This window comes from Choloepus didactylus, chromosome 3 (genome assembly GCF_015220235.1).
Source record: "Choloepus didactylus isolate mChoDid1 chromosome 3, mChoDid1.pri, whole genome shotgun sequence".
In the NCBI taxonomy this organism is placed as follows: Eukaryota; Metazoa; Chordata; class Mammalia; order Pilosa; family Megalonychidae; genus Choloepus; species Choloepus didactylus.
The window spans coordinates 158,264,051-158,291,523 of record NC_051309.1 but is presented as its reverse complement, the minus strand read 5'-3'; the positions used below and the strand labels follow the sequence as shown (position 1 = coordinate 158,291,523).

The 27,473-nt window shown below is 38.9% G+C and overlaps 1 protein-coding gene across 3 annotated transcripts in view; it reads right to left on the bottom strand.

Annotated features, from left to right (window-relative positions):
• Positions 1–26,370, bottom strand: part of SMAD1 (SMAD family member 1) — an 86,586-nt gene extending 60,216 nt beyond the window's left edge. Inside the window, exon 1 of one of the 3 annotated variants that reach the window (XM_037830744.1) lies at positions 26,061–26,370. The gene's annotated coding sequence lies outside the window, so the exon portion shown is untranslated. Of the gene's footprint in view, positions 1–1,777; positions 1,822–25,245; positions 26,023–26,060 lie in introns of those variants that run through there. The other 2 variants (XM_037830745.1, XM_037830746.1) reach the window with 2 other exon arrangements.
• Positions 26,371–27,473: the final 1,103 nt, after the last annotated feature.

Here is a 27,473-nt window from a genome sequence, read left to right as displayed (position 1 = left end):
TCATTCTGTTTCAAACTTGTAAGTCTATTTTTAATTATAAAACCAGAAAGCTGCATTTTGAGTCTTCTCTTTCCTCCCCTGCGCCCCTTCATTTGTTGGTTTCTTTGTTTTTTAACGACAAATCCGTTGGAGTTGTTTTTCACTAGGAAGGGACCAGCCAAGGCAGGGATTGGGCATCGGGGAGCCACATACAGAGATCCCCGCCCCACCCCAGCGGACTGCTCCCACCCCACTCCCCAACACCCCCTCACCCCACCTTTAATGTTTGTAATCAGAGATAAGGGCGAGGTCAGGCCCCGAGACCCACCCCCCCACCACCACCACCACAGCGCTGACGCTTTGGTACTTCAGGGCGCTCTGAAGTGGCTGATGAGCTCAATTTTGATGCAGTGAAGAAGCACCTGGCTCTGTACTGGTCATGGAATCAACATATCTCTCTTTTAAAAAAATAAAAAAATTTAGAAAAAAAAATTAAAAATATTTTTTTCTTTTTTGTGGAGGACAGGGAATTTGGGGTGGGAGGGGGGCAATAAAGAGATTTGGCCCTGTTTAGCTTTCCTTGCTCAGCAGCGCCCAGCCTATGAGGTTTGGCTATTTTCTAAATTCCCAGCAAGACTGGGGTGGGGAAGAGTTGCCCTAAACTTTGTTCTGAAGTCTGTTCTCCCAACGGATCATGGTCTGGCTAAAGAGGGTTATAACCCCTAAGCTAGTGCAGTGGGTTTCAGGGAATGCGAGTGGAATGTCAACTTTTAAGCAGAATACTCCCACTACCCTGCCGTATCACCCACCATGTATACACTTGCACATGTATATGTTTCACTTGAACGCATTTAGATGGAAGAAAGTACTTCCCTGCCTACTACAGTAGCTCTTCTCTATCTTTAGCTGTACCCCCAACCATTTGTTTATGTTATTGCCTGACACTAAACATTTCAAACATTCTTTAATAACTTTCAAAAAAATTTTAAATGCCTGCATATGCTAATATTTGCTGCTAATTACAAAAGCTTCTTATTAATTCATGAACCTAAGCAGCATATAAAATCTACTTAGAAGTCAGGTTGGGGACTTACAATTCCTGGTTTAGGAAATAATAAAAATTCAGTTCAAAATATGGTTCCAGATTCCCTTTCCCTCACTCATGAGAAGGATTTCTATCAGTACTAATAAAAAAACAAGAAAAATACTCTTAGAATACTCCTCTTGAGACAGCTTTTTAGTTTTGCATCTTATGTGGAAATCTTTAATGTTAAAAATAAAAAAGCAAAAACTTTTAAATAATTTAACAGCTGTGTAACCCACTTTATATTTAAAGGAAAACTAATTAGCCAATTGCACAACAATGGGATTTTCTTCATCTTGGCCTTATCTAGTACAGAAACATGTACTTATCCAACTGTCTGTATATCAACAAGATACTTTACAGATCCCAGATTCCCAAAGAAAGTTCTAAAAAGAAAATGATTCTAATTTGTATCTGAAGATACAATTAAAAAAGAAAAAGAAAAGGGGGGGAGCAGCCAAGTGTTACAAACCCAGTACTTTAATGAAATTAATGAAAGCATGAGAGGGAAGGAGAGGTAAGAACCAAATGCCCTCTGCATCAGTTCCAGACTAGAGGCAGTTTTACAATTATTGCACTGGCATGGATTTCAGTGAACTAGACAAAATAAAAGATCCCCTTAAACACGAGGGAATAATTTAATTATCCAATAAAATAAACACAAAATTGAGGTTCCAAAAAGTGACAGGAGGAAAAAAATCAGACTTATAGTACCTTTCAAAAGGAAATTGACGAAGGATAAATAGTCTATTCTCAATGAAGCAGACAACCCACTTTTATTCTCCCTCATTCTTCGGTTCATTGCTCTTTCTTAACTCCAATGGTAAAAAAATATCATGGCATAAAGATCAAAAACATTAGGAACTAAAGGCACAGGGTACTGATTAACTTCACTTTGAAAATGTTTAACAGCTGGATACATTATTCAAGAAGAGAGACAGTTTTATAAAAATTACCTTTCTCAAAATGTTTAATTTTTTTAAAAATAAGGATTTCTAAGTAACTAAATAAATCAACTGTATAGGTATTTCCTGACTTACACCACTACTTTACTGTTTAAAACAGATGGATTTATCTTTTGAACAAACAGAAAAAGAACTGAGTTCCAAAAGTAAATCTATATGATTTACTGAAGCAAACTGTATGATTTCTATAGTTCAGAATTTTTTATATATAAAACCATCTCACCTCCTACCTCACTAGAATGCTATGGCGTTGCAAAACACCTCAGAGATGTGTTGTATAAAATGATTGGTGGCAATATTAATACAGGTCATCTATCCTAACATCCTGTTTTAGATATTAGATAGGATTCATGGCTGATGAGATTAATTCTTGCCTCCTCTAAGATGCTTAGCTCAATTAAAACATGAAAAAGGGTCAAACGTGAACATGCCAGGGGAAGTGTAATGTAACTTTTTATTACTCCAAATGGACTATTTTTTTTTAACTTGCTTGATTTCACTTAGGTACCCAAGTCAAATGTGTACTCCTAATGAAGGCAGCATTGTCAAAACAGATCATGATTTCCAAGGAGGATAAAATAAAGACACCTTCTGAACTCTTGACACTCATAGAAACCATAGAATTGCAGAAGACTAAAACTACTGTTAAGTAAAATAAAATGGCCACCTGCATTGGGTGTTGGGGGCGGGGGGCCCGGGAGGACCAAGAAGGGATTTTCCAGAAAGCAAAAACAGTTAGGGGCTTTCTGAGAAAATAGAATGCTCCATACAGGGCTGCAGATAAGCAACACCTGCTGATAAACCAGTTTTGGTCCAGTAGAGATAGCTCATCAGAATGGACAGAATGATACTAACCAAAGGATACCTGTTCCGCACTTTGTAAGATCCTCCCCTGTAAAACAGAAACTTAATGTCAGCTAATCAGAACATTTCCTCACTTGCTTCCGTATTTGCTTTATATAAACTCCCCCTTTCCACCCTCTTCAGTAGAGCTCTCTTTTATTTTCTGAGTGGAATGCCGCCCAATTCATGAATTGCTCAATAAAGCTGAGACCCTAAATTGCATGAAATGTTTTTAATGCTACAGATTAGGATTAAAAATAATTAAAAGGACTAAGGTCACAAAGAAAACTGTTCCAGAGATTTAATGCCAGCAAATATTTCAAACATAAAGAGCAATCCATCTTCACGCCAAGAATTGCAATAAGCTCTGTTGGTACGAGAAGCATGGAGAGTTCACAAAAAGGCCCAAAAAAAAAAAAAAAAAAAAAAAAAAAAATTCATAATCATAGTTGTTAGACCTAAATAAAATTAGGCTATTGGATTAATCAGAGACTCTGAAGAACTGGGAACTTGCAAACTTCAGGATTATGCCAAAGTATCTATTACTTAAAAGTAGAACAGCAGAAAACCTACATGATAGACTGACTCAGCAGGAGGGCTGAAGCAGAAACAGCACTTAAATTCAAATTTGCAGATGGAGAAGCAATCCTATCAACAGGAGGTGAGAAATACAGTAATGAAGACAGGTGAAGAGAGTACTCTCGAACACGTGAACATACTGTAAGTGGTATAAACTCCAAAGACTTCCTAATAAAAAATATGAAAGATGATTGTACAACTCCTTAAGGAAAATGATAAAGCCTTATCTACTATCAAGGCACACAGAAAAAAAGTTAAAATTTTCTATACAAGTACACTGCCATTAGAATGAATATAAAAACAGAGATGGGTTTTCTCCAGCTATTTCAGTCTCAGAAAATATCCTCAAAGTAGCAATGCTCTGTGATTCTACTTCAACAAATAATCTGTTCAAATATTTCTTTCCCCCAAGTTACTCCAACTAGGAACTAACTTGGTTTTGAGATATCTGTAGTGTAGAAGTTAGGTGAAGTGCCCTTGCATTTCTTTTTTCTGTTTTAAAACAGTCAGCCCTCAACTTTTACCATTTCTCCAACTCAAACGGGTTAAATGTAGCTGCGCTGGTTTTGGATGTATTATGGCCCCCAAAACGCCATTATCTTTGATGCAATCTTGTGGAGGCAGACATATTAGTGTTGATTAGATTGGAATCCTTTGATTGAATGATCCGTGGAGATGTGACTCAATCAACTGTGAGTGAAATGTTTGATTGGGTACTTTCCATAGAGTGTTACCCCGTCCATTCAGGATGGGTGTTAATTGGATCACTGGAATCCTATAAAGGAGTTCACAGACAGAAGGACCTCAGAGCAGCTAAGAGTGACATTTTGGAGAAGAGCAGCAGCTAAGAAACATTTTGAAGACGGCCACTGAAAGCTGACATTTTGGAGAACGCCATTTTGAAACACAACCTGGCAGCAAGCAGACACCAGCCACATGCCTTCCCAGCCAACAAAGGTTTTCCAGATGCCAATGGCCTTTCTCCAGTGAAGGTACCCTATTGTTAATGCCTTACCTTGAACACTTTATGGCCTTAAGACTGTAACTCTGTAACCAAATAAATCCCCTTTATAAAAGCCAATCATTTCTGGTATTTTACATTCTGGCAGCATTAGCAAACCAGAACAGTAGCTAAATAAAACTCACCACTAGCCAAAGTAAGAGGAAAAAAAAGTCCTAGAAAGAGAACAGTGAGAATGGCTAATATCTCCTGTTGCATGTCTTTTATAGAACCTAAGGCACTTCTTAAATTACTTAATTCACTGCTAAGCAGTTGGGCTAAAATGAACTCTATTTCAACTGAGCCCTCAGTAAAATGTATTTAAACAAAACTAAGCCACAGGAAGGTTCCCTAGATAGCTCAGAGTAATTTTACCATTCAAAGCAGCAGGAAAGCCTGACTGTTACAAACACCTTATCCAGTCTCTTATTCAGCCTTGTTCCAGTTAATCCCAAACATTTCCCAACCTTTGAAACATGGGATTGATGATTCCTAAAAGAACCAAATTTGAGAGTTAAGAACAACAAGTTTGCAACTTTGTCATGAAAAAAAATATTTTTTCAGAGATTAATTTTCCAAATCTGGAGAAACTGGGTGGTGAGAAGGTGGGAGAGAGGCTAAGCTCTTGAAAACCAATTTATACTAATGCAATAATGCGAAGCACTGCCTTTGAAGCACAGGCACCAACAGCTGTTCTTCCATTCTCCCAGTTGTGACTTGGGTGACACACTAGCAGGAGCTGCACTGTCATCCTTCAACAGAGTGTTAAATGAGTGGAAAACTTAGAAACAAAAAGAAAAGGAAGAATGATGTGGACTATGAATTCCAGCTTACCACTAGTACTTCTAAGTCCATTGCAAGCTGTGACAGTTCAGTCAAACAGTTTCAAAGCAAGGAATTTATGGATGTCACAATTACACAAGTCCCTAAGGATATAACAATAGTTTATATATTTAGGTGTGCTAAGCATGCACTTCAGTATCTCTTCATGTATTGGAAAATTCTTTACAAGAACTATATTCTGCTCTGCACACATAAGACCTTCCATCCTAACAAATCTAGGCTACTTAGAGACAAACTGATTAATTTTAATTAGTTCAGAGACTCCCTATAGAATAGTAGGTGTCAGTTCTGTTTTGTCTTATTAGATGATTACTCATTTAGTGAAGTAAACTGAAGGCACTTAAGTCTTCAGACTGTCTTCAACTTCAACAAAGAAACTTAGGTTATTTCTACATCTCCTTGCCATTTCCTCTAAAAGTTATACATCATTCCTTAATCTCACTGAATCTCTGTTCTCAAGTTCATGCTTGTAATGGAAAAATGTTCTTCAGTACATGGCAGTCTTTCAAGATAACCAGGTATTAATTATCTCACCATTATAAAGTTCAACTGTGTTCACCTCAACTCCAAAATTGTGCAGAGTCATCTGGTCTGCAAGGGCTCATTCCTCAAACACAGGAAAGACTGACGACCAGAGGCATTTAAAATTTAATTTTATTGACTACAAGAGGAAAAAGTCTACAGTAGTTATCTCATAGAAAAACACTTTCCTCTTTGAGTCAATGTTATCCTAGAATAGCAATTCTACAGATGACAAAGAATGCTAAATTTGGTAAATTTCCTTAAGTGGCCAGTTATGAATGGCTCATCACAAACAAATGAGAAGAACTGTTTTTAATTAAACTACTGCTTCATGCAAACATTATTTTGATTGTTTTTACAAACCTTGTCTTGACTCCTCAGCAATCCTTCAAGGTATTTATCATTATCTCAACTTTACTAATAAAAGTGAGGCCCACAATTCAGCAGGTGAACTCACTGCCCTCTTCCCTACTGACTCCCAGGGGTGTAAATCTCCCTGGCAACGCAGGATATGACTCCCAGGGATGAATCTGGACCCGACATCGTGGGATTCAGAACATCTTCTTGAACAAAAGGGGGATGTGAAATGAAACAAAATAAAGTTTCAGTGGCTGAGAGATTTCAAATGGAGCCAAGAGAAGTCACTCTGGTGGACATTCTTAGGCACTATATAAATAACCCTTTTTAGGACTTAATGTATTGGAATAGCTAGAAGTAAATACCTGAAACTATCAAACTGCAACCCAGTAGCCCTGATTCTTGAAGATGACTGTATAACTAGGTAGCTTACAAGGGGTGACAGTGTGATTGTGAAAACCTTGTGGATCACACTCACTTTATCCAGTGTATGGATGGATGAGTACAAAAATGGGGAAAAAAACTAAATGAAAAATAAGGTGGGATGGGGGGGGAAGATTTGGGTGTTATTCTTTACTTTTATGTTTTATTCTTATTTTTATTCTTTCTGGAATAAGGAAAATGTTCAAAAAATAGACTGGGGTGATGAATGCACAACTACACGATGGTAATGTGAACAGCTGATTGTACACCACAGATGACTGTATGGTAAGTGAATATACCTCAATAAAACCGAATTAAAAAAAAAAAGTGAGGCTTGCAGGTTAAGTAACTTTTGACCATAATTTAGTAAGTAGATCTATATTTCAACCCAGTAATGACCTTCTGCTAAAAGTCCATTAATCAGATTTTTTTAAAAAATTAATTCAAATGCCAAATTCACAGATGAAAAATAGAATACACTATGGGAGGGAAAAAACTGTCCCTTTTATTTAATAAAAAATCCCTGCTGTACTTCATTTTTTGGAACATAGTTCTTTTTCTCCACTGATCTCACAGGTGCTGTTTACAACAAATATGCACATCTGTACGGGTGAGATGCCATATGCAAAGGCAGGACGGCCTGAACCCTCTCCCTAAATTTAGATTCTTTAGCTCAGCTATTAATTGCATAATTTAATCAGGACCCTCTAGAAGGGAAACACATCCATATTCATCACAGGCATCAAAGGAAACATCTTTGCAAGTTATATCCTTTTACAAATCAGCATATGGTCTCACGCCACTCTCCCAATTGTTGAACCCCTCCTCTGGGAAGAGCATGGAATTTTATTTCTTTTTATCACTTGAAAAAATCACTTCCCTCCTAATTCAGTAAAACTGGGTGGAGGCCACTTCCTCCACAGGTGAGAGAAATAAAACTTGTTGATTTGTCATTGTCAGGAATTTAAAAGTTAACCATTTTATTTTATGTGTTTTCAAAATGGAAACAGAAGGCAGACCAAACCCAGGATGAGAAATCAGGGCACATTCTCCAGACTTTCAAAATAAGACCCCTAGAATTTCTGGTCATTTTAAGACATTTCTAGTTAGAAAACAAGAGCCCTTATCTTGAATGAAAAGACATCAGTTTGAACTGCAGCCCACTTAGTAGCTGTATTTTGAATAAAACTTGTAAACTCTCTGAGGACCAATTTGCTTTTCCAAAAACTTTTGATACCACCACCTACCCTACTGGATTTTTAAGAGAATTAAATATGAATATGTAAAATGGATTTTAAAATAAGATGAAAAACATAAAGTATTCTATTAACAAAGTAGTTTCACAAGCAAAACTAATTTTAATACTTTGCATATAACAAAAAATAAAGTTTATATTCTAGTTTCTGTCTGCTTAGTGAAGTTCTCACTTCATGTCAAAAGAATAAGAAAAAAGAAAAGCCTGATCTCTACAGTCACTCAATTTATTCAACAAACACCCATTATTTGCCAACAGTATTCTAAGCACTGGAAATACAGCACTGAACAAAACAGAAAAAAGAAGTTTCTGGAAAAACTTCATACAGCCTACGCTTCAGGGGGCCTACCTTCTAGTGGTCAGGGATAGCCTCATTGAAAAGGTGATATTAAAACACACCTTGAAACAGTGAGGAACTGAGCCACATGGATATCTGGGAGAAGGGCATTCCAAGCAGAGGGAACAGCACGTGCTACGGCCACGAAGGCCACGAAAGGAGTATGCCTGGTATGTTCAAGGAACAGCAAGGAAAGTCCATTGTGGCTGGAATGGAGTGAGGGAGGGGAAAGAAGCAGGAGAGGAAGACAGAGAAGTGATGGGGGCAGACACATGGAGAACTTGTAGGGACTTTAGCTTTAACCCTAAATTGAGATGGAAACCAGTGGGAGACTGGAGCAGAGGAGAGCTATGACTTGACTTACCATGGCTTGCTGGATTGAGATGAGACTGAAAAGGTGCAAGGATGGAAGCAGGAAGTAGTGAGTAAGGAGACCAGTTAGGATGCTAAGGCTGTTGTTAAGTCAGGAGAGGATAAAGGTTTGGACCAGGGTGGCAGAAATGGTAAGATCCTGGATATATTCTGAAAAGTACAGACATGAACAAGTGCTGCAAAGTGTAATTGCTTATTTAAGTAAAAATAATAATAATAATAATTACCTACCTATCAAGTTGGAGAAATCACTTTAGTTTTTCAAAGTATAAATGCCTTATTATGGGACCATAGGATTGAGTAATAGTAGTGGGGTTAAACACAAGGTCATTGTAGGAAAAGTAACCCAAGAATTATGACAGGATGGTATGAAGGACATTAGGAGCCAAAATCTAAAAATTAGGGTGAATGCCAGAGAGTGATACTATATGGTTGACAAGACATTCAAAGCTGTGTGTTTTTATGGAGGATGGTGTAAGAATGGCCCAGAGGTGCAAATAAAGAGGAACCCCCCCCCCCCCACTTCCAGGCCCCATGGTGCAAGGGTTTTAAGAGAAAAGAGTCATCACTTGCAAGAGCTACAAGGAAAGCATCATCCGCAGATGAACATACACAAAGATCTATGTTCAAGGGATATTCATGTTAGAAATATTGTTAGATCTAGATGTCGAAAAATAGTGGAATGACTAAATAAATTATGGTACATTTGACTATGATGTAGTAACTGCTAAAAAAGAGAGAGAAATTGATCATGGTGATGACGGCACAACTATGTGATGATACTGTGAGCCACTGACCATATACTTCGGAAGAATTATATGGTGTGCAATTGTATCTTAATAAAATTGCATTAAAAAAGAGAGAGACAGACAGACTTTCATGCACCAGCATGGAAAGAAAACCATACCATAACTGTTTAGTTAAAAAAGTTGCAAAACAACATGTGTACAGTATAATCCTTTTTTTAAAAAACAGAAGCAAAAAGTGTATATGTATGAATATGTGTGTATATGCATGTACATGTGGGCTTATATATACTATTTTTTTAAAGGCTTGAAAAGATATAAACAAAACCAAACAAGCAGTTATCTTCGGGGATGAGCTGGAGAGGAGAGAGGAGTTCTGGAAAGCACACCATTTTTAGTTTGAACCAATTACTGTTTTCAATTTAAAAACCCAATAATAAAACATGAAGTAGGTAAGAGATTTATTCTGCATGGCTCCAGAGGACAGCATTGTAACTAAGAGGTGGCAAGATTTATCTTTTTAGAAAGGAAACAAATTCAAAGTGTTCCTGAACAGAATAGAATATCAGTGAACTGGGGGTGTTGCAGAAAAATTTATTCATGTGTACAGGGTTGGAATACATGGCCTAATTCTAGGTGAATATGAGATGGGTGAAAATGTACTTTTTTATTAAGCAATTCATCCACATGATCGAAAAATCCAATTTTACAAAATAGCCTAGCAAAAAAGTTTCCTTCCCATTAACAATTCAAATATCCTTCATATGTTTCAGTGCATGAATTTCTCACCTAAAAAAATGGTTGTATTATTCAAATATCTTCCAGAACAATTTTGTCCCGTCCTTTTTTTCCAGTATATAAATCTGTTATTTGGAAGAATCAAATAACTTCCAAAAATCAAAGTTTATATAACCACTGAAACAAATTCCAAGATCAGCCAGATTTCACTCTCCTCCACATGACAATCAATGACAGCCTGTTTTCAGTGTGCCAAAAGTGAGTTGGACTCACAAATGTTCACTTGGCCACCTCAAAGGAGAAAGTGAACAAATAGCAGCAGCATTCTTCCTGAATAATAAGAGCTCACTCCAACTAAGAGCTAAAAGAAGCACATGAAAGTCTTTCACTGCCTTGAAGAAATACTGCTTTAGATATAAGCAAGCATCACCTACAGAATTAGGTAAGGCCTACATCATAAATCCAGACCTTTTCTGCCTTAGATCACTTGTTCAGTCCCATCCATTAACCTCCCCAAAGGGACTTATTAAACAAACAGAAAGGAAAAACCTAACAGAGCTCTTAGAAGACTTCAGAACCCAAGTTCTTCTCTTTTAACATGTTCAACTACTAAGAGAGCATTAATCTCCACTAATTCACGTTTTAATTGAACAAATTCTTTAAGTGCTTACCACCAAGACGAAGGTACTGTAAGAAGAAAATTAGTACAGTACAGTTCCTACCACCAAGAAGCTTACAGTTATAAAGTGGTGTGTGTGTGTGTGTGCATATTATAAAGTAGGCTGTGACAAGAGTCACACAACGAAATGTTCAGACTGTTCATCCAAGGAGCAAAAACATACATTTAGGGAGAGTAAAGGGTAAAACAAAAATGCAGGGAGAACAGCCAACAATTTGTGCGATTTTCACTGCTGCAACTCCGTCTCCCGTTCATCCTAAGCTTTGCACACTCACCCTGAAAAGGAAATTTAAATGAGTTTAATGCACTATGTGCCAGTCACATCAGCGGGTATGAACAAGGGAATGGATAATCCAAAAGCCTTAATAAAAAATAACCATTGCTTTTGGAATATATTATGCTTTTAACAATAAAAGCTTTTAATTCCTTAATACATTTTGTTTAAGCTAATGATAAAGTTATTACATACCCAGAGAACATAGTAAATTCTTAAGACATGCCTATTCAAAGTTCAAAACTTGCTGTGGAAAATCTACAAGGGGATGACAGTTAATTACAACAGTTTATTATAAAAATATACAAAGATAAACACTTTTTATCATATAAATCATTCTCCTCCTCTCAAAATTCAGAGTATAGGCAACAGATAACCCTGAAATGGAGCAGCTGAAACATCACATAAAGGACTCAATAAACTCACTGTCACCACCAATCAGGAGAGAGTTGTCACTCAGGTGGTTCTATGGGAAATGCCACCTAAAAGTGTATTCACAGTCTCCCTCAATTTTCAGCACAATTATTCAGAAAGTATCAAGTATTCAAAAAACCAAAAATCATCTTCATAACATCACCATCATCATCATCACATCCAGGAAGTACCAATGCCATCCTGAGCACTTCACACATATGAACTCTTCTTAATCCTTACAAGAACACTATGAGGTAAGCACTACTTTAGAGATGATGAAACTGAAGCACAGAAAGGTTAAGTAACTTGCCACAGCCATCTGTCTACCACCCTGCTTCTCCTAAACAACTTCCTTCTCTGATGGATAGGCAGAAGACTGACAAACAAGGATTTGCTACACTTTTATTTAATCCTTCTAACCAACTCCCACTTCCCTAACACATGGAAAATACAAGAGTTTTCTCAAGTCAGCAATGACAAAATTAAATCCATTTTAATCTAGGGAGTTTGGAATAAGGATAAAAAGTTATAAGCTGCAATTCAACAAGACATAAAGAAGCTGGCACCATTACTTCAGAAAGCAGCACATGTATGTGTTCCCTCAATATTCTTTTCCTATGAGTCCGTGGAACAGTACAATTAAACTCCTTTTAAAAAATTCATTTTATCTACATTTCTACTGATTATTTTTGTGGTCCCCTATTGAAAACATAAACAAAACCTGAACAAACATTACAACAGTGGCTCATTTTTTTCTTGAGGTAATACTTTTCCAATCAAGCAAATGTAGAGATGGAGAAAATTTAACTAAAGGTAACTATAGGTAAAATCTTAAAATATTCATTGTTAATGGCTTATACAGAAGCTAGAAGTTAAAAAAAAAAAAAACAGGACTCTGAACTCTAGAGGGGTGACGGGAGCAAAAGGGAAGACAAAGCAAACGGTGTCCTGGTGTGGCAGAAACAACCGTCAGTGACCCTACCCCTTCGGCTATCCTATCTGCCTCCTGATCCCCTTTCGCATCCCCTATTGCAGGCCTTCTCCTCAGCACTATTGACATTTGGGTCAGGTAACTCTTCACTCACTATGGGGGTCTGTCCTGTGCACTGTAGGAAGTTTAGCAGCATCCCTCGTCTCCACCCTCTAGATGCCAGCAGCAACCCTCACCCCAGTAGTGACAACCAAAACAGTCTCCAGTATGCTATTCTACTGAATGTCTCCTCATCTCTTCTCTTTGTAACCTAAGAGACTGAGGCCCAGGCCTCAACAACTTTCATTAGTTCCAATTCTAGACTCTAGGACTAAAGGAACTGCTTCAAGAAGGGGAAAAGGAGAGATGTCAAACAGATACACCTTTTCCTCCTATCTGTTTTTTCCTCAAAGGAAAAAAGGTAAAGGGAGCAAAATGATCAATCCTCAAAATTAGCTGGTACGCCTTGACCGCCTACATCAGGCATCACACAGTACCAAGTGCTGTGGAGTGCAAAAGGCACAGTCCATAGTCACAGTGAACTGACAACATCACAGGTCGTATTTCCTGATATGGTTTTAAAAACACCAAATGAAAAAAAAAAATTCAGCAAGTACCTACTGTGTCCAGGCCAATAGTTCTTAATCCTGTTGTGCATTAGAATCACCAGTGGTGCTTTTTAAAAAAAAAAAAACATTGAATAGGACCCCCTAGGAGGGGCCCAGGCATTTTTGTGGTGGTGGTTGTTCACGTGATTCTGATGTGCCAACAGGGTAAGAACCACCGTGCTAACCACAGGACACCAGGATCATGAAGACACCGTGAATACCCTCAAGGAACTCAATCTAAAGAGCTAATGCAGTAACTGTGATAAAAGCTATTAAAACAGAAACTAGACAAGCAGTTTTTTAATTGTTCCTCAAAGATATAAGAGGAATTTATGATTCCTTATCCCCACCTTATCAAACTGTGGTAAGAGATAGACTATGAATGTAAGTGTAAGTGTAAAGACAGACTCAACACATTGCTGAAAAAATGAACTAAAGTAGAAGGGGGCAGGAAGCAAGAGCTCTATAATTGCATTGGACCTCCTTCTCAAGCCCTTGATTTTAAAATACCATCCAATTACAAGAGAAATACCTTCAAACTAAGACTAACATGAAAAACAATGCCTTGTCACATTTTTCATATTACTGCAGTCACCTCTTGCTGATTAGATTCCTTCTTCAAGGCAGAAACTGACACGTTCCTCTACAATAAGGCCGCCCAAAATACTTGCTGAATTGATTATTATCTGCTTAGCGAAAAGCACAGTCCCACAATGAGGCTGCTCCCTTTTTAAAAGAGACCTTCCTGGAATACAGATCAATATTTCAGGGGCTCGATTTGACAAAATATAACTATTCAGTGGTTAAACACATATAAATGCTACAAAAACCATTTTAGTGCCAATCATTTAAATGATAATCAAGTTAATTTTGTTTACAGTTAACAGAAAAACATTGAAAACCAATCAAACATTTCCTCAAGCTTGAATAAACTAAATAGAAGTTCTGAGCACACAAACATGAACACAAGGAAAATAAATAGGTTACTAATTATGTCAGATTGCAAAGCCAGCAATGGGAATAAGCAAAACAGGAAGCGGTAATAGATGAGATGGCAAGCTACGTAAATCACCTTTCCTGAGCTTCAATAAGGACTAAATGTAGAATTTCTAAAGCAACATTCACTGCATCATTAATATTCCCTTTCTTGAAAAGCTACTGCCTTTTGAGGGGGGAGTAGGGAGCACATGTGAAATATTTGCATATCATTTAAAAGTAAGGAGATGGTGAGGCAGAAGATGCTGACAAATCCTGGTTCTGTCTAGGGGCTAGGTTAGAGCCCACATACTGCTGAGTAAGACTGAATGCGATTCAGTTATGTAAGGATCCTACCAATAACCAGCAGTAAACGCCCTAATAGGTGGCATTTGAAAAGCCGTTTTAGATCCATGACCACTAACTATTATCCATGAAAGAAAATCTAGAAAATTAAAAGGTGATATGTAACTTTTTGTTTTTTGTTTGTTTGTTTTCTTTTGTTTTGTTTTAACTTTATAAGAGGTTTTACACAATGGGAGAACTTTCCTTACTTATTTCATACCTCATAAAATAATCCGTCCATTTCAATAATAGTCCGTCTCGATAATCAAAACCATGCTCAAAGACCACCACTCTGTTTCATATGAGTAAGTAAATGCCACATAAAATCTAATATAGCAACTCAGGTAAGAGGTCCATTTCAACCGGCTCTATGAAACACTGCTGTCTTTAAGGTTCATCAGTCACTCCGTGACTGAGAAACTCTGTACAACTGCTAGATCCTACGGGGTTAAGAACACCTCATATTCTAATAAGGAGACCAAACTCACGTCATAGAGGGTGATGGGGTAATATCAAGAAAATGTGATGGAGAAGACCTAACTCTTATAACTCCAGCTTATATTTAATGTATCTTACACTTTTTCATAACTCCAGCTTCTCCTAGGCAGCTGGAAAATGTTGGCTCTCTTTCCTTCAAAGAGAAAAAAACAGTCTTCACAGACGGACACTTGATGGTCTCACAAAGAATATCATAATAGAGCAGAATGAAAGACTCTGTCCCCATTCCAATGAAGAGCATGATACAAGACAGCATCTCACTGTCAGGCATGCAACAATTACCAGGTTATTATATCTCGATACAATTGCGGGGGGGGGGGGAACTACCAGGTTATGACATGTTACAAACTTTAACAATGTGGCCCCATTAGCAGAGAGAATTAAATAACAAATACAAAAAGAAACTTTACCGGAAAATATTCTATTATCATATTTTAGTTTGAAGCAAATCAGAGCTGTCCCAAGAATGCTTTTCCCCAATTTTAGTAAATACTAGAACAAAGTGGTCACTGCCATTTTTAAGAAAAGGACTACCCTTCCTCTCCTCACCACAGAAATCAGAACAAAAATTAAAGTATTTACAACAATATCCCAAAGGACTGTGTTCCTCCCCTTCCCCAGTCACCATCACCACCCATTCCTTTCTAAGGTCTACAGTTTGGTAAAGAGGCACTTTACTGAGGAGGCCAACCCTTCACAGCCACCAACTACAATGAAATAACAAGGGTTAGAGCCGAACAGGGTTTTCATTACCAAGGCTGAACTTTTTACACAACAACCCAGAGACTCTTCATGTCACACTTGTGAGTGGTACAGAGCAATGTCCAGTAATTAGTGATCATTCTTTCCCTGTACAGGCAGAGCTGGCAAAGAGCAGGGAGAACTGTATTTCCCTCAAATGTGAACGGCTTAACCGAGAATTAGTTATTTCTTCCTGACAGCCAAGGTACCTAAAGGGCCAGGTGGCTAGCTCACAGAGACCCTTACACACACCTCCTCAATCTTGCTTGGGTCACAAATGTATTGTTTTTAAATATTTGTTTATATTTCTTTCACAAATAACTCATATATGGAAGACAACTAAATACTGACAATTTATGACTCAATGGGATAAAAAAAGATATACTCTATAATCCCACTAGCTAAAAACAATATTACAGAGCCTTCCAAAGTGTAATATACAGGTAGGAGTGCATCTGTGTATCTATTCACATCAAAACACAAATAAAAACAGTTAAGAAAGATATACTTTATTCTTTAATAAAACAAGGTTACACCATTTGCTATTCTGCAATGAAGTTTTACTTACCATATACATATATATACACATACACTTTTTTTGGTGCATAAACAGATCCACATTGTATTTTAAATGGCTACAATGTATTTCATGGAAAAGCTGTACCATAATTTAAGGAATTCCCCATCTGGATACAAGCTATTAACATCTTTTGAAAATGAAAAACATTGATAAACATCTTTGTTCATACATCGCTGCGTTCTTGCCGGATAATTTCCTTAGAAGTGGAATTACTAGGTCCAGAGGCAGGCACAATTAAGGCTTTTGTGATATCTGCAGCAGTTGCCAAATCCTTCCTAATAAAACACCACGGTTATCATTTTTTAATTGTAGTCAATCTGATAGGTTAAAAAAAAAAAATATGGACCATTAATTTGCATTTCTGGATTACTAATGAAGCAGACCATTTTATGTTTCTCAGTAATTTGTATTTCATTTGCTTGTGAATTTCTTGTACGGATCCTTTACCAATTTTTCCATCTAGGTGATGTTTCATATTGATTTTAAAAGTTTGTTACAAAGAATAATAAATAACTTGTTGCAAATTTGTTATCTGCTGTCTTTCCAATTGTGTTTGTGAGTGTTTGTCTCCTAAATGCTCTGAAAATTTTTCCTTTGGAGTCGCGTTCAGAAGGGCTCTGTAGCTGACTGTTAATAGCTCCCGATGTCTTGAAATGGCAAAAATTAACTCCTCCCTGTCTTTCCGACACTATGACAAGAATCCATGCCAGAATATTTCTGTACTGAGCACACACTGCGTTAATGAAAAGAAAAAGGGGGCGGGGGGGTAAACATTAATCAATGCTATAAGAAAAAGCATAGAATAAATTTAGAATACTTGTTTTTAAAAGCTTTTGGCAATTTAAATATCTTCTTTAAATCACTGAAGGACATTTTCTTCTCTTAGTTCAATTACTATACTTTTCATAAAAATCTTTATCTAGATCTCTCAGGGAAAACGCTCCATCTTCAAATTCCCAAACTTGATGTTTCACAGTTCCGTTACCAGCACTCCCACTGCTTAACTCCTCTCAATTCATTTAGTTCATCAGATGCCTTATAACCAGTGACTCCTTATCTAAATAAGACTCCATTGTGTCCTCATTAACATTCTAGACTCTAAAATAACATTGGTTTTTAAAAACAGCTAACATTTTCTGAAAGTCTATTACCTGACGGTCCCTATGCTCAGCCCTTTATGTATTCTGTACTTCGTTGATTGTAAGATGTACCTTTTCTCCACATTTTAACACCCCTGAAATCATGAAGTCTTACAATCAATGGCGTGTCATATTTGACAGGTTTTTTTCCCCTCAGTAGTATGTGAAATAATGTTTTTCAATTAACAGCATTTTATATATTAGATAAAATATGGAAGTGTAACTCATTTTATCTTAATACCAATCTGCAGGCTGGTATTATTATCTCTTCTTTTCAGATGAGGAAAAAAGCAAGGTACAGAGAGATTAGTGGTAGCTTTCCCTACATTATAAAACACATAAGGGTTGGGGCTTGGACTTGAACCCAGGCAGTTTCACTCGAGAGCCTCATGTCTTATCTCACTTGCTCATCATCTCTACTGATATTTCTCTTCGATCTTTCTAGCAGGCCACAAAGTTATACCAGAGAGTAACAATTACCTAGTCTATGATACATCCATATTAAACTTCACCCCAAGCTTACTGCTGTTTAGAATCCTTCCGAATTCTCCCTAAGAGTCCCTGGCACTACCTACCACCAACAATCGTTCTTCCAAAACTTCTCCAGTATGCTTAAACTTCCAGTACCATTTGATGATTCCCCCACCTCACCATTCCAATGAAGGGACTTGCCTCCTGCATTACTGGGAAAATCATGAGCTCTGCCATCTTCTTGCCTCTCTGTCATGTCCCCATTCTGTTTCTTTCTCAGATAACATTCAGACAACTTTCTCTCCTTACCAAGGTTAATATTTTGTCACCTGTGCTCCAGATCCCTAATTCCATAAGCTTTAAACATACTTTCTCCACTAACTTCTTTCCCTCAACCTTCAAACATGAAGAGGTCTGATCTATTCTGAAAAATAAGTCAACTGAGGGAGTATGAGTCTATTTCTAATTTGGTTATACCCAGCCTCATTCCACAAAGGAATGTTTGTCTTCATATTTTTATATTCTGTTAAATGCTAAACTTCAAGATACATCTTTGAGCGGGACTTAATATTCTGGCTGGGTCTCTTCATTGCAAAGCATTCACTCAACCACCCCAAACTTTCTCTCCACCCTGAAATACATAACATCTCCCCCCTCCCAACCTGCACTGGGATTTCTTACCTTGGCTTCCTGATTTCCCCACTCCTGTGACCTTTAAGTTCCTTTTTTTGTCTACTTCAAATATGCCTCTTCCTTCAATTAATTCCTAATTGTGGGCTTCAATTAAAGAATCAATCCACCAGCTCTTTTTTTCTCTCTTCACGGTTCTCTCAGAATATACCTAAACACTCTTAGAAGTCCAACCATCATTCCAATAGATGATGTTCAAGCGTCTATATGAAAAGCTCTGGGTCCTTCCCCAAGCCTTAGGTACATATCCTCAACTGGTCTGTGGGATACTTCTACTTAGATATCCCACCTTAAATTCAACAGGGCAATTCTAATTTATCATTCATTCAATCGTTATTCTTTCTATTCTTAAGTAATGGCATTATTAATTTTCAAGTGGCCTAGGTTTGAAATAATCTCTGACATCTCTCTCTCTCCCATTACTCTAAAGGCAATCGCCAAGTCTGCAGTTTTTTTAAAACTATAAAAATCCATCCCTACCCAATTCTACTTTTACCAGAGATTTATCATCACACAGGTAACTCAACAGCTTTCTTATTAATCTCATAGCATGGGCTCTACTCCCTCCAGTCCAGGCTGCACACTCAAGCTCAAATGTTCAGTGACTTCCCAGTGCTTCCTTTTTCTGGCACTCTAAGGCCCTCAGGATTCTCACCCCCAATGTAACCTTTCTGAACATCTCCCACACCATACTGGGCCCCATCAGGAACAACCACTTTGGTCAGGCAGAGCTTCTCACTAACCTCTAGATCTGTGCTGTCCAATATGAGAACCACATGTGGTTACACAGAAATTAATTGAAATTAAAAATTCAGCTCCTCAGTTGCACTAGCCACATTTTCAGTGCTCAATAGCTACCTGTGGCTTGTGGCTATTTTATTGGAGAGCAGAGATATGAGTTCTATTGGACAGTGCTGCTCTAGAGACACCCAACACTCATGCCTACCTCCCTTGTTTTCCATGTAATTACTCTGCCCAGAAAGTCTCTCCCTTCTATCTACCCAAACCCTTCTGTCCTTCCAGCTCCAGCTCAAGTCCCTGCTCTTCCAAGGCTCCTTCCCCCCAAACTCTCCATATCACAGTGGTCCTCATGCGAGTTGTCAGTACAGTTTGCTCCTGCAGTACTTGCAACAGCTCTTACAATGTTGTTAAATTTAATTTTCACTTCTGTGTCTTCTCACTAATTACTGAGCCAATAAATAATTATTCAATATTCATTGAATAAATGAAACATACACTTATTACAATACTGCATCAAAATTATCTAATAAGGGCATAGTTAACATCCCTCCCCTATTCAAAGGACACATTTTCTTTCAATCTAAACAAACACAAGATCTGGCACTTAGCTAACTAAATAATGACTTAATTTAATACCTGATTATAACAGTTGAAACATAGTTCCTTTTTTTCTCTCTGTGGTATTTGAAAAGAAGGGAAAAAAGTTATAAAGGTCTGAAATACTTCCACTTTGCATAAGTACACCACAAAGAAACCACAAAGATAGACAAAGGAGAGCAAAATGAATGAAGAGCAAAGTGAATGGTTTGGACAGCTATATCTTAACAATCTGAGTTTGTAGAAAAAAAAAGTATCTATAGAATACCAGTCCTAAAATTAAGAAGTTACAAATAAAGCATTAAAAATTATGTATATAAATATATTTCCTAGTCAACAGGTAGAGGGGACCAAACATGATATTAGCAACTATTTATTTACATCCCACGCTCAAAAGTATATGGATACTTAATTAACTGGCAAGTAGTATATGTGTTCTTTTTTTAAATTCAGGCTTGTTGATTCAAGAAAATTAATTAAGAAACCAATCCACCAACCATAGAACTGGACTATCACAAGGGAATAAGACTACTTATCAAAATGATAGGAACTGAGAGAAGAGATTGGAGAGAAATCATAGGTAAAGACTCCCTCAAACCTTAGAGGAGGTGATGTTTTATTTTCAAAAGGGAGTCTTCTGTAAAGAACTGATTTCAGCTTAAAAAAATTAAAAAGATATTAAACTTTTCAAGTACTGCAGTTCCCCAAGCTTCCTAAAACTCCGCTGTATTAACTGGAGGCAAAGTTTGGCTTTTCCTGTCTGAAAAAGTTTCCCTTATGCAAATGAATGCTCTACAGAGCCTGCTCATATCTGCAAGTCAGGCAGCAGTAGCTGTAAAGTTACTTTTTGCCTATGGGACTAGTGGTTCACCTCTAAAACTGACACCATCTTAATGCACACCAAAAGGAAAGTAACGATATTCATGTTGGTTAGCTTTTTTTTTTTTTTTAACTTTTCATTTCTTAAAGGAAGCTACTGCAGAATGTGGGTTAAAAATACTTCAGGTATTTTTACTGCAAATCAGATGACAGATCACTACATTAGACTGAACATTTGTACTACCAGATAATGGCAGAAAAGGAATATGAAGAGTCACAGATTTCAGTTTGGGGCAAACAGGAGAGTCCCCTATTTATTATCACATGTGTCCTGCTAATCTTGGTACCAAAAAGTAAAACCACATATAGAAATACCATTTCTATATATTTTATCAGCCTCAAAGTCCTATCATGATTTAATATCAATTTTCTCCACCATTTTATACTTAAATTATCCCTTTTTCTCCTCAGACCTTTCCAACTCTCTCCCCAGTATGCCTAGTTCCCTCCCTAAATTCCTCAAACTTTAGCTTTTGACTGGGAATGTGATTTGTTTTGAGAGTCAAAGAGGAAATTCATATATTTTGCTCTGTATACCATAACTGCCTGCCTAAAGGGTCTGACTGCATTATGACTTAATTTGAAATTTATACAATCTTGGATCTCCCATTTTCTAGTAATGTCCCATTTATGAAATTAGATATGGGGCTTTTCTCTTCCATCTCTCGAGTGAAAAAAATCAATTTTAATTTGTAAAAAACAAACATCTGTCTGTGGTTGTCCAACTTGATTCCTATTCAGCTCAAACAATGTTAGGTACAAGAAGTCAATATCATGCTGTAAAAGTCATCTATCCTTCCCTGCCCAAGTCACATGGGATATGCTCAAACTAAGCACTTAGGAACATAGTGAACGTTGTAGGAAAAAAACAAACAAATGAGCACTTAACAGTAATATGGGTGATCTGTGTTCTACTTTTCCCGCTTCTATTCACTAGATGAGTGACTTTAGGTAAGCTGGTTATCCTCTTTGGGCCTCATATTATCTTAATATGAACCAAATGGATTAGAAAAATCTCTAACATGGCTTTTCGTACTGAGTATCTATAATCTCTATAAAGGAAATCACAAACCTTGATGCTTATGAAAGTAGTTGGCAAGAACGGCCTATGGATGTACTTCACCTTAAATGCCAAGCAGTCTGGGTATTTCTGTGTACACACAAGCTCACCAGGGCATATAAGCACCTCTGGATAGATAAATGGGAGTGGGGAGAAGATACAAGGTCCACGATTTAATCCAATTCTTAAACAGCCCTGACCAAAAAATGTTAAGGAGACAGTGAAGTTTAAAAAAAAAAAAATCCCCAAGGAATTTGCAATGAACTATTCTTATCTGCAGGTACAGTGTGTAACAGCTCAAGGAAGACTAATTTTGATGAGACAGATAAACTGAACTACTAGTACTTTCCTCATCCATACACTCGGCTTGTGAGTAACACAAGGGGAAAGTGGCAAGAACTATCTAAAAAAATCAGGTGACAGAACTACGTTAGCTTTGAAATGCCTTACTTTTATGTCAAATTTACTCTTCCAATTATGTTCTGCTTATCTAAGTATTAACATTATATTTCCTTTCTTAAGCACTTACAAGAGGACAACAGGAGAAGACAGTCCAGAAGCACCTTAGAGGGAAAATCTGTCTAAAGGACTAAAAAGTAAGAGCAAAGTCATGTCTATACTTGGCATGGTAAAGCACAGAATAAAATACTGGCTATCGGGGTATTCTAGACTAGAACATAGCATCAGATTGCCTTGCTCATATCCCAGCTCAGTTTAAAAATCACTCACTACCTACATAGCCTGAAGCAAGACACTGAATTATGCAGCCTTGGTTTCTTCACTTGTAAAATGTGATAACAACAGTACTACTTGGGGAAGCTTTGAGGCCTAAATGAACTATTATAAGCATTAAAAACAATGACTAGCACACAGTAAACGAAACAAAAAAAAAAAGCTCCAATTATTTCTCCTAGCCAATGCTTGAATCAAATTCAGATCCACAAGGCCAATGATAGATAGGATCCACAGAAAAGTCAACTTCAGGTTACCCAGGAGCTTTAGCCATCACTTACAAACTGTTTTTTAACAAGTCCGACTAACCAGTAACAGAATCAATTGATTTGTCTCTCCCTCTTTTACCCCAGAAACCCAATAGTAGAGGTAGCCAGCAGAGAAGAAGCTGAAAGAAGAGAAAGGGCGGAGAATGGAGGGAGGTGTCCTTCAGCAGCGCTGTCCACAGAACCTTCCGTGATGACGACAGGTATGTTCTGTGCTATGCTGTCCAATATGGTAGCCACCAGCCACAGGCGGCTATTAAGCACTTGAAATGCAGCTCATGCCACTGAGAAAATAAATGTTTCCATTTAAATGTAATTAATTTAAATTTAACTATCCACATGTGGCTACCTTACCAGACAGCACAGCACTAGATGATCCTTACACAGAATAAGGACTGCTAGAAATTTCAGCATTAGACAAGGGCCTTCTTTTCCTGAATTGTTCATACATTTGATTCAAACGTCTTTGCTTTCTGTAGAGACCTGGTAACCATGACTGGTTAAAGAAATAACATGTCAGTACAGTGAGAACTCGGAGCTAATGAAAGTATCAAAGATAAGAAGTATGTAGTCCTCGGGTATTTAGAAGGCTCCTGAGGCCAAGTTAAATTCAAACCCACATGAAGCATGATTCAGTACACAGATCAGAGCAGCAAAGGTCCTTATCAGCACCCCAAAGCATCTTTCCACTATCAAATGTAAAGCTACTTATATAATGCAAACTGAACATCTCTGCATTTATCTTCAATTTTTTCTGAAACTCAGAATTCTGTAAGCTTTTCCCTGTTTCAGAAACACTAATGTCTTGGTCACTTAGGCCTTTCTACTATAAACAAAAATCATGCACCACCCATATCTGAAGCATAATGCCAGACTCCTGCTTAGCTGCCCCTGTAATATGGTTTAATTATGATGACTGAACTAATAGGCTGACATCATAGACTTTTACAGGCTGACCCCATGTCATCCTGATGTATCATTTTGCACCAGTTCAGTGCTGTAAATCAATTTAAGATCTCAAGCAGGTTGAAAAGGCTGGTAATGATGCTTTCTCTGCCGTCTCTTGAGACTCTACATTATACACAACTTCCATTATTTATAAAGCCTCAATGATGCCTCCATTAGCCTTTAAGACTACACAAATGAGATCTTTTGTACACACACGACTTGGCCTTGATTATGTAGGCTACTGCAGCTTAAACATGCTCGTCTAAGTACACTCAAGTTTATTCCTTTCCCAATCTACCAGGTTATTAAATTTTACCTTTATCCCAGAAGTACTAGAAATCAAAATAAGAAAATGAAATTTAGTTTTTAACTAATAAACGCATTTAGGAAAATGAGACTCATTTCCTCTTAATGCTTTATCTGACCTTCGAGGAAAAAAAATTACTTAAATTTCAAAATTTTAATTGCCTAAAAATTGTCATTTCTCTAAAATGCAAAGGTCATCACTCTTCAAAGGTATAAAACCAAAAGATACTGCAAAAGGGAAAATGTATTTAGTTAATACCTATTGTCTGAGGGGTCAAAATTAAATCAAGGACAAATCCCTACCCTCAGAAGAAACCCGATCCTGCTGGATCCTCTAGAGGATCACTCACCTCCAGAAAATCATCTCACAACCCTGGTTACAGTTTCCCAAGAATTGCAATATTACACAAATGGTACACTGCCTGCACAGAAATATCAAATAACTGCAAATGGAAAAGAAGGAGGGAGAGGGAGGACAAAAACTTTAATTACTACAGGATATTTAGGTTTTGCAGCAGAATAACACAACACCGACACAAACATTTTTATACCCGTTGAAAATGCTGGGGCATTTCAAATGCTGAAGCAAAACTTTGGTTCTGCCTCGATTCCTTTAAATAGTGATTCCAATATAGCTCACCTACCTCCATTAAAATTAAAAAGTGGTAATTATAAACAAGGTGAAAAAAATCAACACAGGCAGAAAACAGTTTTCTCATTGTGTTACTGAAGTGCAGGCATGTTACCCACAACAATTACAACAAGAGATGAAATAAAGGCATTCTGTGATTTTAGCAGCTGAGTTTTAGCAACAAGAAGACATACAGCAATCAGGCAACTTCTGTGTCATTCCACATACTTGAAAACTTCAGATACAATGGAAAGAAAAGAACATAAGTGGACAGAAAAAGGCCGGTTGTCATAGCACTCACGAAAATGAAGCTTTCCTCAGGAGACGGTTCTGAGACGGGCCTCAATTTTCAGAGGGAAGTGCCTCCCTGGTTATCTTGCACAGTGTATTTAAAAATCGCATGCGCCTCAAAGTAAACAAAAGCCGCAGCTACTGCGGTTCTAACACTCGGCAGCATTTGTTCCTCCTCCCTTCCTAAACTACATCAAGGAAATGCTCTCCCTTTAAACCTTCATATGTAATAAGCAACTAGAAAAACAAGCCCACGTCTGTCTCTCTCACACCTACCACCCCCCACCATCCTACAGAAACAACCCGGAGAAATACTAACAAAGACAGGGAGCTGAGTAAATGAACAGTTGTTCAACAGCGAACTCACAAATACACATGCAGTGAGGCAATCGAATCCGGTAAAGGGAAAGGAATGAGACGACACTTAAGACTCGGGTTGTAGGCGGAAAAGAAAAAAAGAAAATTTTCGCGCCGCCAAACCTCTGAATAAATTAGAGGGAATTTCCGTGCGAACTTTCCTTGACCTCGACCCCAAAGTCGCTTGTAGGGGCAGAGAAGGCAACACGTCTGGGACGCGGAGGGGCCCAGAGCACCGGATGCCCTCCTCCTCGAGACCCGCTCCGCCAGGCGCCCAGTGCGTAAAGGGCAACGCCGGCGTCTGCCCCCAAACTCCCGCAAAGGTCGCCCGGTCGACACGGGACACAATGGGCCCGCGGGCCGCGCAGACGGCCTCCGCGGGGTTGCAGAAAGGGAAAGAGAAACCGGGAGCTGGCTGAGGCGGAGGGAGGCCACAGAGGTCTTGCAGGGCCGCGGGCGAAGCTCGGGGGCCGAAGAACAGCGGTTTCCCCACTGCAGACCCAACAAAGACGCGAGGTGAACCTCGGCCGAACCCTGCCCCGCCCGCTGGGCGCGAAGGGAAAAAGAGGTGGCAGGTTAGCTCCTGGAAGCGGCGGGGAGGCGCCATCATGGGAGGGAGGAGGGGGATTCCCGGTCCGCCCTACGAGGGGAAGAGCCCCCTCGCCTCCTCAGCCCGCGCTGCCAGCCCCGCAACACCGGTGCGGCCCCCGTGGGCCCGCGCCCGCTCCGGGAGAGGTGGCAGTCGCTCTGGAAAGCCCGGGGCGCAAAGAGGAGGGCGGCGAGGCGGTGAAGGGGAAAGTTGGGTGCGGGTCTGTTTCCTTTTACCGAGTTGGCGGCGCGCCCGTCCGTGCGTGCGCACGAGTGGCCGGACGAACAGGATCCCCGCGGCCCGGGTCCGACCGGCCGGGCGCTGCGCCGCGCTCCGCTCGCAGGGTCCCTCCCCGCGCCTCGGCCTGGGCTGAGCCGCTCGGCCTCTCCTTCCTCCGCCCGCCTGCTCGTTCGCGGAGCCTGGATTGATCTGGTCGCTCTGGCGTCAAGGAGTCGGAGCCGCCCAGCCTCCACTCCTCGGCTGCCAATACCCGGCGAACTCGCCCGCCTGTCCGCTCGCTCGCTCACTCGCTCACACACGCACACGCGCGCCGCCGCTGCCGTCGCCACCAAGCGACCAGGGATCCTCTCCAAATTCCCGGCGAAGCCCGGCGCGAGCGCAGCGCCTCCCGGGCGGGCAGACGCAGCGGGAGAGCAGCCGGACCGACCTTCCCCCGCCCCCATCCCCACGCCCGTTTATTGCAAGGAGAGAAAACAATGTATCCTGGCTTTCCTAATCCTGCCTCCTTCAGCCCTGGTCGAGCGGCCTTGGTGCATTAGCTGCACGTAAAGTTCGGTGTTCACTGTGTTTATTTTCTGAAATGCTCATTAACACATCCACAGCGCCCTTGGAGCTGTGCGAAAACGTGGGGAGCATTTTTGACAGTTATCTTCCCCGACATTTTTCATAGCCCCTCACTGACTCCTCAGTGATTTGCAGGTCCCTAGAAGTTGGACCCTACCCAGAACTGAGTAGCCAAGTAACTATCCATGTGCTTACATCAAACCCTAAATCAGATGTGTTTTGTGCCAATTCGGGATCCAATAATTGGAATAGGTACCTTTGTTGCTCCAAATAATGACAGATGCCACAGAAGAGATCTTTTTAGAACTCTGGTCCAATTTCTACAATGTTTTAGATGATACTAACCCCAAAAAACAAAAACGAAGAAGTTCTCATCTTCTTGATTTGCCCAGACATTGAAAATATCATTTCGTAAGTCAACTTTTCTTTTGGCAAACTTAGGTGCTGGCATGAAATCTTGGATAATTATCATAATGTTGAGTTATGCTTAGAGAAGAATAATTATTCTGAGTAATTTAACATAAACCAAAAGAATTGTTACCACCTTTATAATATAAAGAAAATACCGACAGCCGTCATAAATTAATGGTACTTTCCTGTTGCTCGTATATCTTTACAAAGTTTTAAATTCTTCTTAATTCTTAATTACTTATTATTTATGCATTCCACTTTTAGTTATTCAAAGGAAATGCAACAAATCCCATAAAGCTTGTTAAATGCTGTTTGTAAGTTATATATTAGAATATTTCCGCTAACTGAATTCCTTTCTTTGTTAAAATATTTGAGCACTTACTGGGCAAATATTGGGCCTCTTCTTATTTTCCCTATCAGTAGGAATCACTCTC